The 12050-nt window shown below is 30.0% G+C and overlaps 1 protein-coding gene across 6 annotated transcripts in view; it reads left to right on the plus strand.

Moving 5' to 3' along the window:
• LOC126733954 (Kv channel-interacting protein 1-like) overlaps positions 1-12050 on the plus strand; it is a 300096-nt gene that overhangs the window by 137917 nt on the left and 150129 nt on the right. The window lies entirely within an intron of this gene.

Below are 12050 nucleotides of genomic sequence, written 5' to 3' on the forward strand. Positions count from 1 at the left end.
ATTTTAATTCATAATAAGTTGACTTTTAATAGATATTATGAACTATGCTTTTAAGTTAGGACTTCCGTTGCCTATTTTATCAATTTAATAGAAAATAAGCTTTTAAATTACAGTGGATCCAATAAAATCCCTAGGTGATAAACATAGTAACTTTGGCTAAGAATTTTTAAATAAATATTGTAACTCTTATAAGCGCAATTTTATTTTTATATACTTTTTTTCAGGATATAGCTGGAACAAGAATTATTTTTTGAAAAAAAAATTGAAAAATTCAAATTTTACTAATTTTCAGATCAATACCTTTATTTGTATTAAAAAGTAAGTTAGGGATTCATACTCTATAATTTTTGTCTCAATTGATTTTTATTATAGCGAACTAAAAGCTACAAGCAAGAATAATTTGATAAGAATTCATGAAATAAAATAACATGAATATATACACTAACCTAGACCAAGAATTTTCAAATAGTCAACGTTTGAGAAATGATAAACGATTTTACTAATATAATTTTTTTCTGATGCTTTTATTTAAACTACATAAGAAAAATATAATTTTCAGAAGATTATGAAAGTAATAAAGAACTAAAAGGAGCAGATATTCTTGAAAACCTGAGAAATTAGTCCTTAGTCCGTAGTCTGAAATTTGATAAATATTTCTGCTAAAATAATGACTTTCAAGTATAATTGAATTAACCTCAAAAAAAAAACTACACTTCACAAGATTAGAGAAGTAGTACAGCAATGAGAGAAGGATTTAGAATAAAAAAACATGAAAAATTCAGCCTAAGATTTTATAAACACACAAGTTCTATCTGGGACAAGAGGGGTCTCTTAAATATTATATTTAAAGCCTCTGGACTATTATGAACTGCCTAATTCATTAATTTCTCCAAATAAAAAGGAGCATTTTAAAAAAATAACAGATCAAGATCCAATTTCTTTGATTTTAGTGGTTTACATTTTTAAATTTATATCGCTATCGCAGTCCGAGTTATTTTTTGAGAAAAAAATTGAAAAATTCCAATTTTATCAATTTTCAGATGTATATTTCCATCTCTTAAAAAATAACTTGGGGATTTGTACTTAGATATGTCCATTTTATTCGATTTTCAGTATAATGGACTTTTTAGCTACAAGTGAAAATAATTTTATAAAAATTTAAAAATAAATTAATATTCTATATATGCACTAACCTGGGTCAAGAATTTTCAAGTAGTTAGAGTCTGGGAAAACATAAGTAATTTTACGAATTTAATGATTTTTCTTATGCTTTTAATTGAACTGCGTAAAAAGGCATGCAATTTGCGGAAGATTGTGAAAGTAATAGAGCACTTATGGGCATATATGCCAGAAAACCTAAAAAATATAGGCCTTACTCTTTAGTCTGAGATATGACAAATAATTTTGCAAAGATAATGACTTTCAGAAAAAATTGTATTTACCTCACAACAAATATAATTTTTAAAGTTTAAAAACACACTAGTTCAATACTAAATCAATAGATACAGTCCGGATATAGTGAACTTGAAAAATACATCAAAATAGGTTCACTATATCCGAAGTCATCGATATTTAATCATTAAATAAAATAAAGATTATAACTGGCTTTTATTATAAGGATAAACAGCACATACAGTTTTTATAACACATATACAATATGTACATAGCTACTAAGTCATAATCTACGTGTCTGTAACTACTTAGTATATGTACAGAGAAATCTTGGTTTGTATAAGTCTGTTTGAAAAACTTATGTTACCTATATATCCCTCTAGGGTAGAAAAACTATTCCAGACTTTTCTTGGAACTTCACGTGATTGCAAAAAAGTGCGTATTTCTGTCATTTGCTGCGTCATTCCTCTAGTTGATGGAATATTTATTTCAACATCCTCATTAGGTTCCTGATCGTTTTCGTTATCATCACTTCCGACTTCTACATTTACTACTAAAAAAAATAAAAGACAAAAGAAACATACCTTTTGAAACTGACTGGAAAATCTGCTCCTCTGTTATAGATTCGGTTGAAATAAAATGGTCATCAATAAAAATGAAATTTTCGCAAGTCAAAGTCATTTATCCTTTTTCTATATTTGCTCTTCAACGGATCCTTGAATGTCAGTATTTTCTTGATTACTGTGTTTTGTTTAACCATTCATTTAGGGGCAAGTCATCGTCTGAGTCAAATTTATATTCCACCTCAAAAAATCCTGCATGCTTAAAACAGTTTGCAATGGTTTTTGCACTCACTTCCTGCCAAGCTAGATGTATGAAGTTTCAGCATCTAAAAGACTCACTGAAAAATCTTGTCCATTATCAATTGCCTGTAACATTTTTATTATCATTATTTTTCTGTAATGTCTCTTCAATGAATGAATTACTCCTTGATCCATAGGGTGCAACTTTGAACTGGTATTAGGAGGCATAAAGACCAATTTAATTTGGTTTAGAGGAACTTCGGGATGTGCTGGAAAATTATCGACTAAAAGTAATATTTTCCCTCTTGTTCTTCTGTAACTCTGCATCCCACTGGAGCAACTCTCTAGTAAACAAATTGGATGTCATCCATGCCTTACTGTTTGCTCTGTATTTAACTGACAACATTTTGTTTTTAAAAGATCTAGGATTGGCGGATTTACCGATGACAAGCAACTTTCTTTTTTCTGTTTCAGATATGTTTGCAGCGACTAGCACTATTATTTTAGCTTTAGAAAATTTTCCGCCAGCACAGGTTTCTCCAACAAATTTTAAAGTTTTATCTGGGTTTAGTTTATAGAAAAGTCCGGTCTCGTCAGCATTAAAAATGTCATTACTGCTGTAATTCTTACGAAGATCGGGCCAAACAGTAGTAAACCAGTTATTAGCAAAATCCATGTCAACTGATGCAGACTCACCAATAATTTTCCGTCCAGTAATACAGTGTCTCTTCTTAAAGCGTTCAATCCAGCTTCTAGAACATTCAAAAGTTTTTCCTTCAATTTTACTACCCATTCCACTAGCTTTTTGACGAATAGGACCACTTAATGAAACGTTTTCCTTTCTTTGTTGTGTAAACCACTGTAAAAGTCCTCTATCAACCCCTTTATGAGCCGATTTTTTAAGTCTTTTACACTTTGCATTAACTTTACCATATGCTGATAAAATCACTTCCCTCTTTTTCCAAACTATGCAAACGGTTGATTTTGGCAAATTTAATTCACGACAAATATCACTCTGTTTAACACCACTTTTCATTTTTTGAATAATGTCATATTTTTCTTTTAATCTTAAAGCTTTACGCTTTTGCTTCTCCATTTTGACTATCCAAGACTCAGCACCCAGCACAAAACAGCAAAACACGCGTATAAATAACTCACAGTAAGTAACGCGTGAAATGCCACTGAAAACAAAACAACGGCGATCGTGCTAAATTTAATTCTCGAAAAATGACCGTGGGATTCCCCGAAAAGTTCACTATAAGCGAAATATTTTTCTTGGTCTTGATAAAATTTAGTTCACTTTACCCGAGAGTGCATTATAACCGGGTTCGCTATAAACGGAAAAAAATTACATTGTTCTTATGGTAGTTTTTTGGGTATTTGAATAGGCGTTTACTATATCCGCATGTTCACTTTAAACGGGTTTGTTATATCCGAAGTCCACTGTATATAATATACTTCCTTGTTATACCAAAAAAATTGGAAAAAATACATTTTAAATTTAAAAAAAAATTCATAATCATTTCATAATCTGCTAAAGATTATGGAAGTAGTAAAGCAATAAGAAAAGGATATAGGCCAGAAAATATGAAAATTCTGAGCTTTAATCCTGAGTCAATAATATTAACTAATAACTTTGGCGAAGAATTTTTAAATAGTCTGAATCTAAGAAGCCCTAAATAAACTTATGAATGTGATGATTTTTCTTACGCCTTTGACTAAGCGTCGTAAAAGATTATACACTATAGAGAATTATTGAAGTGGTAGAGCAATGAGAGAACGATAAAGGCCAGAAAACCTAAAAAAATGAGTTTGATCCTTTAAAAGCTTACCAGATCAATCCTAAGTCAATGTATGTAAAGTAATTTAAAGTCAATGTAAACAATAACTATGGCTAAGAATTTTCAAATTGTTTTAAAAAATCATGAATAAATTTACTAATATGAAAAATTTTCTAACGCTTTGGATTCAAATAGGTAAGAAAAATGCAATAACCAGAAGTTCCAGATCTATCCTGAGTCAATATATAGTGTAAATAAAAGTTATTACTTTATTAAGAGTAACTCTGTTTTATACCTTAATTTTTGTCTGGATATATTTGGAACAAATTGGGTTTACTTGATATCATATGCTGACTTTGCAAACTAAGACTCTTTTTATCTAATAAATCAATTTCAGAAAAAAAGTGCTTTTGAAAAAACAAGTATTTCAGATCTTATTTCGAGTCTGTCTAACCAATTTATTATTAAAAATTAAATGAAAAAATTCAAATTTTACTAATTTTTAGAGATAATCTCGATCTTTTATAAAAAAGAACTTGGAGCTTTGTACAATTTCATTTGATTGCCAACGTAATTAATCAAAAGCTATAAACATGCCCACAACATAAGAAAGAAACGAAAAAAATAAAATAGTATACAATATATACACTAACCTGGGCCTAGAGTCTTCAAATAGTATGAGTCGGAGAAATTATGAATAATGTCATGATTTTTATTACCCTTAGGGTGTACAAATCAAATTTTCGTATCTGCTCCGCCACTGCTACCGTAGGGGTTCTATTTTGAATGTACAAATAGAAGAACTTTTTTACCAAAGGCAACCGGATCAAGTCTAATTTTATTCGGGTATATTTTAATCAAAACCCTGAGCTACTTTACCTTTATTTAGGCTAGACTGCAACTAGTAAATAAAACACCAAATAATTACATTTGTGAGAATATTTATTTGTTGTAAAATAAATATGTCTGTAGTCACCCAATCAGTGTTAAAGTAAGAAAACTGGGGTGGATTTCAATGAAAACAAATAATCTTAAATTTAAGTCATGCGCTCATCCATTCATGCTTTTCTTAGCTAAAATAACAACAGTAAAATTATTAATATACAAGAAAACAAATTATTAAAAATACCCGCAAAATCTGATACCTTTTTTTTACATGAATTTGGTATCAAGCTATATTTCAATTTAATTTAGATATAAGGAGAGCGGAGGAAAAACTGTCTCTTTATTCCTATAACACTTATTGAGACACTAATTCACCAGTAAACTCTAGGTTTAAATCAGGAAAGCACTACACTGAATGTTTTTGTTTTGTAGGTACTTTACATTAAGTACACGTAACATTATAAAATCTGAGTAGATTGGTCAGCCATACAGTACAATAAACTTAAAAGGTTACCTTGTATAGTTTTCTCACCATCGGAACCCAGAACAGGTAAAAATTAATGCACAGGTACCACAAGCAGCAGCCATCACCATCAGACACAATTAACGAGACAACGTCTTACGTCGTCTTATGTTATCAATTGGTTTAATTACCGAGCCAAAAATAACTATCGTACAGTTATTTTTGCACACAAAATAGTACCTAAATTGAGCACATTTCGCATAAAAATATATAGGTTTAATATAAAAATCGTTATCTTAACGATTAAGAGCAAATAAAATATATAAATTGCAATTTTTCTGCTATTAGAGCAAATAATTGTCACTCTACTACGGCCAGAGGAAAATTTGAGCTAGAAACAAGAGCAGTATGTCTTCGATCGGGTGTGAAATGTGACTATCGCGACGGGGGACGGGGGCTGTAGTAAATCGTTACGTACTTGTCCGCGCCGCTTCTAATTCGCCCCGATTTCGGAAATTTGGCGGTCTGATTGTGTTAAAGAGGGACGAACATACGTAAAAGATTTCTTTGTCTAAAACACAGTGGCGGCATAATTTTATTTGGGGTTTAACTTGTTTGGAATGTGTTTTCCAAACAACCCTTTTGATTAAATTGTGTAAGAAAAATATAATCTTTAAAAGATTATAGTAGTAGTGGAATAATGGAAAGAGGATATAGGCCAGAAAACTTGAAATACTCAGTCTGCGAAACGTTAAATAATTTATCTAAAATTATGACTTTCAGAAAAATACAATTTCCAAAAATTTCTGATGAAGGTTGAGTAATAAAATGCAAGAAATATTTCACTGCTTCATAAGAGCCAACTAAACTCCTTATACCTTAAAATATTGTCATTAGATTCCCATCATAGCCCCAATAAATAAATAAAATAACAATAGAGATTATATACACTGACATGGGCAAAGAGAGTTGAAATAAAATTTACTATTTTGTTAACACGATCGTTCGATGCTCCCTTTTTACGAAATAAACCGACCCATCCAATTCACCCCGAAAACCAATTTGAAGTTTTCCATTCCTGCGAGATTCGATGTCGATAAAACTCAAAATCATAACTTCGAGATGATTTGACCCCCTTTTTTGTGGTAATGGGCAATCGTCTCACTTCGGTACACTTTCAAGAATAGTTGCAATTTTCTCGAGTGGAACTTCTTCTTCTTCCACATCTCCGTCTTCTTCTTGACGATATGGGACGGCCACGAAAGTAGGACAAACTTTTCGGTGTCAAGTTACGTTGTATTGTGATTTTTTTCCTTTTTAAGAGAAATGAAACAATTTTTTATGCCTTAGAGGTTTTTTGTACGAGTAACGTGTAATTTACAGTCGCTTTCAATGGGGTGTAAAATCATTTCAAATTAACTTTCAGCTATTTGATCTGCAATAGAACTTTTATTGATGTTATAAAATCGTCGCAATAAAGTTAACAAAAAAATTACCCTACTGCAAAACGTAATATAGTTGAAGATTATATGCGTCCGTTTTATTTTCCTGCTATATAAAGTTTATAACCCCTTTTTTAATTAAGTTTTCGGATATCTAAATACGAAGACAAAGGGTAAATTCAGTGGTATTTATCAAGCGTATTTAGTAAATAGTTCTGGGAATCCCACGTGTGCTAAAGCAAACATTTCTTGTTAGGAAACTAATAATTGGCAAAATGTAATTAAGCGACCCACACTTGTGTCTACGGGATATAGTAATCTGATTCACCTTATCAGAGGGAAATAATTAAGGGAAGTTTGTTTTGTGTAGGTTGACTCAGTAGTATTATTTCAGATTTTTGTAAGTCAATGAGTTTTGGGTAAAATTTGTCTATAAAAGATGACCAAAGAAGGGCCTTATTTGCTAAACAGGGTGTCCGAAAAATAGACGGAGATATTTGAATGGGTGATTCCTTGTAAAAAAATATGAGAAAAAGTTTCTATAAACATGGGTCCGGAAATGCACAGTTTTCAAGATACAGGGTGATAATTTTTTTTTTAATATTATTTTTTTAATAATATTAAAAAAAATATTTACTCGATTTTTTTGAAATTTGGCAGTATTACTTGTTGTATTAAGAGGCTAATTTAGCCTTAATTAGATTGAAATTATAAGGTCCAGTTGCGTCCCGGGGGACATCTTAGCAAATATTATTGGCAAAAAAATGTACGCCACTGCCTATTTTTTCAACTTTAATATTTGTTGTTTAATTAAGCATTTAAGAATACAACTTTTTTGCCTCTTGGATTTTTTTCGTATCTCTCTTCGTTTTCGAGAAAAAAAATAAATACCGTTTTATTGGTTTACTTATTTTTGGTAAAAAAATCACCGGTGTCTTTAAAAATAAAAAATCATTTCTGCATGAAGGTTTGACATTGACAAGTATCAGTTCTCCTAGAAAAATAAGTAATATTAATAAACAATTAATATTTTAAAATAAATGTATCACCCTGTATCTTGAAAACTGTGCATTTCCGGAGCCATGTTTATAGAATCTTTTTCTCATATTTTTTTACAAGGAATCATCCATTGAAATATCTCTGTCTATTTTTCGAACACCCTGTATTCACTCCTAAACAATCCTTGGCTTTGAATAAAAATTTCTTTGCAAAACTCCTGAACCAATATTTCAGCATTATATCCAGATCATTTTTGATCCCTTCTATTGACACTTTACCGGAAACAAATTTCAATTCGTCATTTTAATCCTTCAAATTGTACGGTACAGCTAATCAGCTTATTTTTTCCGCGGAATTATCGTCACAATAATGCAATCGATTACCCTAGCGCCATTTATTACGTTATTTACAGGCTTATGCTCAGCTTTCGCTTGTCAAAACGTTTTGAATTTATGAAACCGCACATAAGAATTTAAAAAATCAAATGTTTCTATTTATTCCCAAATCATCTTCAGAACACCATCAGAATATTTACAAATTTCCCTAGACTGGGCTGTATAATTTCTTATAAAATGTATATTTTATATGCTTCCACTATATAGCCATTTATCCCTTATAAATACGGGTATCCACTCTAGGGGTTTAGCTAGGAGATTTTTCGTATCTTATGTATTTATTCCGACACCTTTCGACCTTTTAATAAATATTAATGAATCCGTCGGCAGAAGCCCTCACATAAAGTTAAATTTTTCATTTTAAATTCAGGCATTAGGTACGGCTGACTAATATCTCGGGTGCTCTCGACTTAATTTTTTTCTTTTTGCTTTTATGCGAAAAATTGGACTTAAGGCACGCGAATTAAGATGCTGAGGATTTTTAATCCGAAAAGCTTGAAATTCAATTAGTGCTTGCTTAATTTAATAAATATATAACTAGTTGTACTGTATCGTAACACTGAGATATCAATGTTTTAAATTTATTCAGACTAACCTAGAACGTGAGTAAGATAACACATCCAGAATCTTACACTGATAAATTATTTTAATCTTGAAGAAGTTTATTTTGAAAATGGGGTGAATGGTTCCAATTCCAATTAAAATAAAATTAAAATATTATTAAAATATAAGGCCCTAAGAGATAAAGCTGTTGGTGATTAAGAGATAAAAACAGATTGTTATGTAGATCTGAGAATCAGAAACTTTTTTTATGTAACAAATTCATATTACTGAATCTTAGAATAGTTATATAATAAGTTAGTTGAGTACAGTTTGTTCTTTATGTGAATTTTTTTGAGAATATAATTTTGAATAATTTTTAAAGGTTAAAGTTAATTTGTATGTACAAAATATATAATACAATACGATAGTACCGACTCTGCCAAAAATTTATAAATAAGTAGACATCATTTATAATCTAATATCTCTCAATGCATATAGGACTTATGAATTTAATAACGAATTATTGCAAAGGTAATCAATATGATCATTCCATTTTATTTCCATGTATTTCCTTCTAAATAATGAAATTAAGTCATCTGCATAACTAATTATTTGTTCAGATAACAAGCTTTGAAAAAGAATTAGACCTATTATTGATCCTTGCAGTACTCTAATTTTTATTAACTCCAAATCGGTTAATATATCAATTCCTTGTAGATACTGTTCTCTATCTTCGATGTAGCTATCAAATAGCTGTTTGGTCATACCTCTAACACCATAGTGATCCAGAGTATCTAAAAAGAAACCATGAGGCACAGTATCAAAGGCCTTCGCTAAGTCAATAAAAACAGCAATGCATTTTTTACCATTGTTTAAGTTCTTGGTGATATCAAATTCAATATTTCCTGTAGATCCTTTTTTATGAATTAGTGGGTTTATAATGTTTTCTGATTCCACTACTATTTGTAGCATATTGCTTGAGCATGTACTCATCAATTCCAAGTTCACATAGCTCAATTTCCTCTGACACTAGACAATAAGGATAATATAATCATTATTGTTTAGGTAGCCTTGGATAATAACGAAAATTCTTAGTCTGACTCAAAGGGCCATTTTTAAAAAATAAAATTCCTAATCTGACTCAGTCTGAAAAATTAAAACAATATCTTAAAAAAACTGCTTAATCGGGCTCGTAGAACCGTGTAAAGAAAATGAATAAATTTAATATGACTCAAAGGACCATTAATAAAAAGGTGCTTGAAGATTCGGCTCGTAGGACCATTTAAGAACATAGAATTTTATAATAATGTAGAAAATTTCTAATCTAGCTTAAAAATTTATAAAAAATACAAAAATTATTAAAAGAAATTATGTATTCTGACGTAAAAAAATATTTTAGAAAATTTCTAATTTAACTTGAAAATCCATTAAACATTCAAAAGTGATTAAAAGTTACATAGAAACTGCTTAATTTGACTCGTAAGAATATGGAAAAATAAAAAAAAATTTTTAATGCCTTATCCGGCTCGTAGGACCATGTAAGAACAGAGAATTTTTAAAATCTAGCTCGATATTCCATTAGACAAAATTTCTTTCTTTAAAGGACTTATTTTTTTATTCATCTTAGTTCCTATATCTATAAAACAAAGGTTATAATAGTTGGTCATTTCTTTGTTTTATCTTTTGTTGTTAAATATATTTAGATAACTTTTTTGTTAATTCTATTGTTTGTGGCATCCTTTATAATTTGGTAGATTTATATTTTTATTATTATTTAAAATATGGTTTTCGTAATATTCATATATCGTAGATTTAATTTCTAAATTTTAACGTAATTTTTACATTTAATAGAAGTTTTATTTTAAGTTTTTACAAAAAGATGATCGATACATGTATTGTTGTAAATCATATGAATCAACTCTTATTCTCAAAATCATATGAATTAACTCTTTTATTAATTTTGTACAGAATTAAATGTATATCCCATGTAAAAGTTTCGAGTTACGTTATTTTTGGAAAAAATTCAAGTCAATAATTAAATAGTATATAGAGAGATTTGAAACTGGTAATTTGTGAGTTTTATTTACCTATTTTAGATTTTATTTATTCTAAAACAGGAAGTATATGTATAGTAATCGGTATCTTTTATAATAAACGTTTCAGAAAATATAGAGTATCGCAATAAGTTCAAAATTTTCTATAAGCAATAAAATCTCATCTAATGCGATTAAAATTTCTTATATTTAGGTGTAAAATATTTTATAAGTAATTTTCATTAGCTTCCGTTATTTGACATAATACATTAGCCCTGTAGCTTACTGTGACTGTGCTAATGATGCGTCACTGTGGCGTTTTTTACAAAAATCCTACTTTATGTCCAAATTCTACCCAATATGTGAAATAAAAAATAAGAGCCTGAGTGATAATAACATTACAAAATACCTCTTTGGATTAATAGATTTCGTGAAACAAGGTGCTACATATTTTTATTACCAAATAATAGTAAATAAGACTTAAAAGGGTTAAGTTTAATTGAACCATCCACATATAATCGCCTAAATAAATAAGACTGCTAGCTAAATAAGAATCATTAATTATTAAACTCATCGCCAAGGGCTTATCTTAGATGTTATTAAAACTGAAATAAATCTACGTGTCAACCGCGTATGCCTAAACCTTTCAACGATTTAATGATTTTAAATTATCAGAAGTATAAATGAGGAATAATAAGGGTCTCAATATAGAGCCCTAAGGTACTTTTGAGTTAATCTTTAATATACACTGCTCAACAATCAAAGTGGATATTATAAAAATCTGCAATTTTAGTTTGCCAATGATTTACAATAAAACAAAATTAAATGTAATAAATAAATCTCTATTAAGTTTACTCACAATAGCCCCAAAAAAATTAAATAAACAGATATCTCCTAAAAAATTTAAACTTTTAACACACAACAGGAAAAATTAAAATTAAATTACACCCTGTAAAGCGTGCCCCAAAGTCCTGTCATGAAAATTAATACCTCGTAGGTCCACCCCTGGCTCGTCTTAGTGCTGTCATCCTGTTTGGCATAGTTCTTATTAAGTTGTTAATGTAGTGTTGAGGAATGTTTTGCCATATTTCCGGTAATTGATTGGCTAGTTGTTCTAAGGTTAGAGGTGGCTGTTCGAACTGGTTTAATCTTCGAGACATTTCGGCCCACACATGTTCAATGCAATTCATGTCAGGTGAATGTGGTGCCCAGTCCATTCTGGTAATGCCATGAAATTCAATGCGATCATTGACAATTCTCGCACGGTGCGGGCGCGCATTATCATCGATTAAAACGAATTCTTCGCCTATTGCA

The sequence above is a fragment of the Anthonomus grandis genome, chromosome 3, assembly GCF_022605725.1.
Source record: "Anthonomus grandis grandis chromosome 3, icAntGran1.3, whole genome shotgun sequence".
In the NCBI taxonomy this organism is placed as follows: Eukaryota; Metazoa; Arthropoda; class Insecta; order Coleoptera; family Curculionidae; genus Anthonomus; species Anthonomus grandis.